The sequence below is a fragment of the Tamandua tetradactyla genome, chromosome 17 (assembly GCF_023851605.1).
Source record: "Tamandua tetradactyla isolate mTamTet1 chromosome 17, mTamTet1.pri, whole genome shotgun sequence".
NCBI classification, from domain to species: Eukaryota; Metazoa; Chordata; class Mammalia; order Pilosa; family Myrmecophagidae; genus Tamandua; species Tamandua tetradactyla.
The window spans coordinates 79,189,731-79,195,730 of record NC_135343.1 but is presented as its reverse complement, the minus strand read 5'-3'; positions in this window follow the sequence as shown (position 1 = coordinate 79,195,730).

Below are 6,000 nucleotides of genomic sequence, written 5' to 3'. Positions count from 1 at the left end.
AGATATTTACAATACTTCTGTGGTGTGTGGTCTACATTTGTCACGAGAGTAAATGCTGAATTTCACTTAAATGTAATTTTTCCACACAAAAAATTTTTTCCTGGAGCCTTCTTTACTATCTACAAACAGCCATGGACCATGTTAAAAACCCCTGAGTTTGAGGGATTTAAGAGTTTAAAAATATATATGTCTCATCTTACATACTCTACTTCATGCCACGTAGATTATATTTCCCAGTACTTAAATAATGGTATAGGATTATCTTTTATATGCAAGCCTTTGAATTCCTCATTTGTAGTGTGTTACTTTTGCAATTTGGAAATGTTGTTATAATACAGCTATAAAGTGCAGGTTCATCTTGGATTACCTCTAAGGATCCTTAGATACAAAAGCAGCTGGCTTTCAGCAGCTAGGACAAGAGAAATCTGGAGCGTGACACCCATGGAAAACATTCCAAGGAGGCGCCCTTGGTGCTGCTTCATTAAATCAAACCTGATTCTAATTGCATAATATGTAGTGTTTAGACTTTCCCGGATTAGTGGCTGATTTCCTGGCAAAACTCTGTAAACACCAAATAGTCAATAAATTGTCATCTACAAAGCAGGAAAATTCAGATGCATACCAAATGCAATTCCCTCCTCATAAGCGCCAAAATAGTTTTTTGAAAGAAGATCAGTTTTCAGTTAAAGCTATTGCGGTTCGCAATTTTCCATGCATACAAACTAGCAGAAAGTCTGCTAATCGTTTACCTTATTCAGTTGTTTTGGGAGGCGCTTACTGTGAATCTAAATAGTGACGATTTACTTCCTCACTCTAAGCCAAGCTACATTATTAACCAAGCTGGCATATTGTAAGTTGAGAAATAAAATATTTCAGCAAGCAGTTATTTTATGGGGAAGAAAATTTCAGTGTACTGTTCCAAGTATGATCAGTTATATAATAGTACCATCTAGTGGATTCTCATCCGTAACACAAGAGAGTGACAAATTCTGTGCTGTGAGTCATAGTGTTTCAAGTTAAAAAAATAAAAGTTTTCAAATGTATATTTAGCAGACATCCTCAACAAAAGTTTCTGAACAAATGTCCCTTCAATAACTACCTGAAAAGAACTAAAGAGCACATCACTCACTGTGCTACGAAGTTCTATTTTTAAGAACTCTGATGACTAGTCTGAGGGATATAAAACCAACGTGTCTCTTATTACGTTCTTATTGTCCGAACAATAGCATGTGGTAAAAGAAGAATTTCTAACAGTGATTATTACAGGACACCAGGATGTATGTTCAAATAAGGCTACAGATTTATTCAGGGGACAATCAGTTACTGAACAACTAGGGTGAGTGACGTGTATCGTCCTAGGAACCGAGGAGACAAATACGAGTTAAATAAATTCCCTTATCAAGGAATTCAAAATATAATATAATTGGAAATCCAAATAAGCAAAAATTATAAACAAGGGCAGCCAAAGAGGTACGTAAAAGCATGACGAGGGTAGCACAGATCAGCAGTCTGGGAGAGAGGCAAGTAAAACCTCATCTAGGAGCAACAGAAAACTTGCCTCAAAATGGCTTTAACAATATGAAAAACATTCACATGACAAGAAGTTCCCGAGGTACCATGGATCCAGAGTAGGTTAATTTAGCAGCTCAGTGATCTCTAAAGGGAATGCCAGTGGGGGCTGTCCACCCTGGCGGGGGCAGAGGAAACAGAACTGGGGATGGCTTTTTATCAGGGACGTTGTTCAGAATGGCTGACACATGGTGCTAATGGAAAGCAGACCTTCTTTTAGTCCATTTTATCACTATCTTTAAATTTCTGCAGGCAATGCAGTCCCACATTGTCCAATATCCAGAAGCGAAGAAGAAAATGGATAACTATAATATTTTTGCTAATTAAAGGCAGAGAATGGTAACAGAAGGCAATTGTCCATAGTCAACAGCACCTATGACAATTCCCCAAATGGACAGAAATGCAGGAAATCCTTTCCATAGCAACAGGGTGAGTCCTTTGCTGACCGACTGACTGGTCAACCCAGCAAGAGCTCTCTTGTCCTTTGCCTTCCCACGCCCCTGGTGTTACCCTCTGAGATCACATTAATTCTCCACTGTCTTCATAACTATGTCTGAGATGAGCTTTGCGAAGAATGTTCTCTTGGACGCTGAACTCACTAGTAGCCTAATGCACCCGGTATTCATTTCTAACCCAATCACTGTTCAGGAAACAAGATTAGCTTGATGAAGCAAAACGTCTGTGGAGCAGTTTGTTTAACGTTCTCCAGATTGGGGTTTAATTGAGAGGAAGAAGGAGAATGGGGGATAGATGCTAGTTAGTTTTAAATTAAAAAAAAAAAGTCTGTTGCATCTTTGGAGAACTTTTGTTTGTTTGTACGCTGTATGGCGTGGGTCACATTTCATTCTTTTTCCATGTGAGTGTCCTGCTTTCAGCACCATTTATTGAACTTTGTTTGTTTTGGGGGAAAGTGCATGGGCTGGGGATCGAACCTGGGTCTCCCACATAGAGGTGAGAATTCTACCACCGAACTACCCTGGAGAACAGTTTAATGATAGGCATATATATCTGTTATAGATTGAATTTTGTCCCCCTAACAGTCATGTTCAAATTCTAACCCTCAATCCTGTGAATATGAACTTATTCATAAACAGAATCTTTGAAGATGTTAAAAGGTAAGGTGTGGTCAAACTGAATTAGGGCAGCCCCTAATCCCATATGACTGGTGTCCTCATAAAGAGAGTCCAGTTTGGACACAGAGACAGAGAGAGAGAACGCGAGACGGCCATGTGACACAGGAAGAGGTTGAGCTGTGCCACTGCAAGCCATGGAACACCAAGAATTGCCAACCCCCCCCATCAGAAGCCAGGGGAGAAACATGGAGCAGATTCTCCCCTTTAAGAGAAAGCAAGTCCCTGCTGGCACCTTCTTTTCAGACTTTTAGCCTAGAACGTGCAATAATAAATTTCTGCTATTTAAGCCAACTAGTCTGTGGTACTTGATTATAGCAGCCCTGGAAAACTGACAATATCTCTGTATATAGATATGTGAAAAACAAATGGAATGCACCCCAGAAATGCACAGTGTGTTATAACTCACCATATTAAAATATCTAAGCAAAAAAGTCACACAATAATCACCTTAGATACTAAAAAGGCATTTAATAAAACAACATCGATTTTTTATTAAAAAATAGAAACGGCTATTTCCTGAATATATTGCTATTCTATTTCAATCCCCAAACCAAGATGATAGGGTTGGAAGCAGTCCTATTAAAGCCGTGAATAAGAGACATTTTCCACCATCACCATGACTTCTGTAAAGCAGCTGGTGCAAAACTAATGTACAGACATCAAAGGGCTTCACATGGTCGAATAATAACCAAATAGGAGACAGAATTGAAGGAAAGACCTCACCTAAAATAATAATAGAAGAGATTATGTATGTAGGAAAAAAATTAAGATATCTATAAAATCCATAAGAATAAAACTATAAAATGTATATAGGGATTAAAGAGACTTGAACAAATGGAAAACTACATCAGGGCTTGGCTAGGAAGACATAGCATCACAAAATGTCAAATCTTTACAAATTAAACTAAATTTAACATACTTCCAATTTTAAAATATCGAAAGGAATTTTGAACAAATTGAGTAGATTCTGAATCACTTTGAAAAGTACAAAAAAGAAGAATGATGGGATAAGCTTGTTCTGTCAAGCTGGAATACTCTGCAGACATACACAGATGCAAAAAGTTCTGTATGTACTCATATGGAATTCTCTCCAAGGTATATTGTTAAGGGAAAAGAAGCAAGAGGCAAGATAATGCCACAATATGCTAGCAAGGGGGGAATATTCATAAACTATCCTTTTATTTTAAAAGATATAAAAAAAACTGTTGGCTCTTAGCAAGTGAACCTGGTAACTGGAAAACATGAGGTATGATTACAAAGAATGAGCATGTACTCTCTCTTTTTTGGAGTGTTATGTATCATCACAATTTTAAAGGAGTATCCAAAAATGTTTTGAGTCATGTCAGATTAGAAAATAATTTTATCTCACTTCTTTTTTAACAACAACATCATTAAGATGTATCATCTATGCTATTCAAAAGTCTCAAACCAAAGTACCCATAACTCTTTCCAAAAATCAAGTAAATGCTCTCTTTTAAAGACAGGCATTTAGCATTCTTATAGATTTTTTTAAATGTCAAAGGTAAGTGGAAGGCAAATCATAATTGTTTGTTAGATAAGCCAAGCCCTGAACTGTTTCAAGGACTATAATTTTGTTTTCTCTTTATGAACACATTATCCTATAATGCATAGTTTCGTTGCTTTTTTCTAGCTTCTTTATTATTTAATTATTCATTTTAATTCCTTCAAGCATTTTAATGTTATGAATTTTCTTCTCTGTGCAGCTTTAGACATATTCCCCTAACTTTTGATGTTAGTTTTCTCACAGTTTTTCTAAGTAGACTAACTACTTATTATAAATAGAGTACTTAGTAATAAAGTGCTCTATTTGCGCCAATGGGTGCAGGTCTGGGGAACATATGAGCATATGGTCTTTCTCCCAAGTCTAATTTTAATAAACACATTTCTGATCTCCACTGGTTTTTCGTCATCTGCATCTGTCTCATAAAATCCGACTTGATATAAATTAGGCAGAATCCCATGGGTAGCACAACATGGCGAATGTTCTGCAAACTGAACTATTAGATCATAGAACAAAGCTCCACATCCTGAGCAATGACCCTGTGCTCTGCAGTCTTCTCACCGCTGTGGTTACCAGTGCCCTTGACCTGACAGCAGCTTAATACACATCATCTATTATTTATAAATCGTTCACCCAATGGGCCACGGACAGTTCTTTTTCAGAGGTGCTCTCTTTTCTATATCCACTTTGTTTAGCGTATTGATGGGGTGTGAAGAAGAAGTACCCCTGACCATTTCAGAAAATGCATGCAGGGATGTTCTGTGTGAACACTTACTCCAGAAGCTTTTTATTCTTTTACCACCAGAGGATGATTTTCCACAGAGATGACACTTGAACAAAGTAACCTCTAAATTCCCCTTAATGATTGAGTTTTAATATGGCTCCAAAGGGAAGAAAAAAGAAAGATGTATGTTTTCAATGTATATATAATACCATATTGGCATTATAAACTGAGCTTCTGAATGAATATCATTTTAAACAGTGTGTCAGAGTCCAGATAATACCCTGGCATATAAGCTGAGTTAATGCAGAGACATTGGTAGGCAGGGAGATGACAAAAATAGATGATAAGTAAATGAGTAGATAGAGAGGTGATATGTTGGTAAATAGACAGATAGATAAACAGGGAGATGGTTGATAGATCCACACATTGATAAATGTTGGTAGGTAGATGGATAATAGATTGAGAGAAAAAGTAAATAGATGATATAGATAGATAGAGAGATAGAGAGATATGGATGGATAGACAGACAAATTGAAACTGTTTAGCAATAGAACAGCTTTGAATCAGATCAGCTTGTGACTCTCAAATATTTCTCATTGGAGTTCCAATAACTCTTCTTCTTATATCCATGTATTAGTTTATTCTCTCTATGAAGCAGATAAGTATATGGTTATGATTTCCAACTATTGATATTTTTAATCTGTAAAAGGACATTCCTGGCTAACTCAGCTGGGCTCAGATTCATAGACCAGTATTTTTCTAGGTGTATTTCAAGATAAGGGGAACTATATTTCATAATAGTCTATTTAGCATATTGAATCCAGCACTTTAAAACCACAACCACACAGGACAGAATAAAGCAGGACAGATGGGGTGGGCTGCAACAGGACAGGACCAGCTAGGACTGGACGCTACAGGACAGGATGGGCTGGCATGGCATGGCATACAAAAAATAGGGTGTTTTGCATAGAATAAGGAATGATGAGATCATTTTGTGAAAGTTTGGTTTCAGAAGTGTGTGTTCTTTGTTGAGATTTTAAATGTAGCGCTTA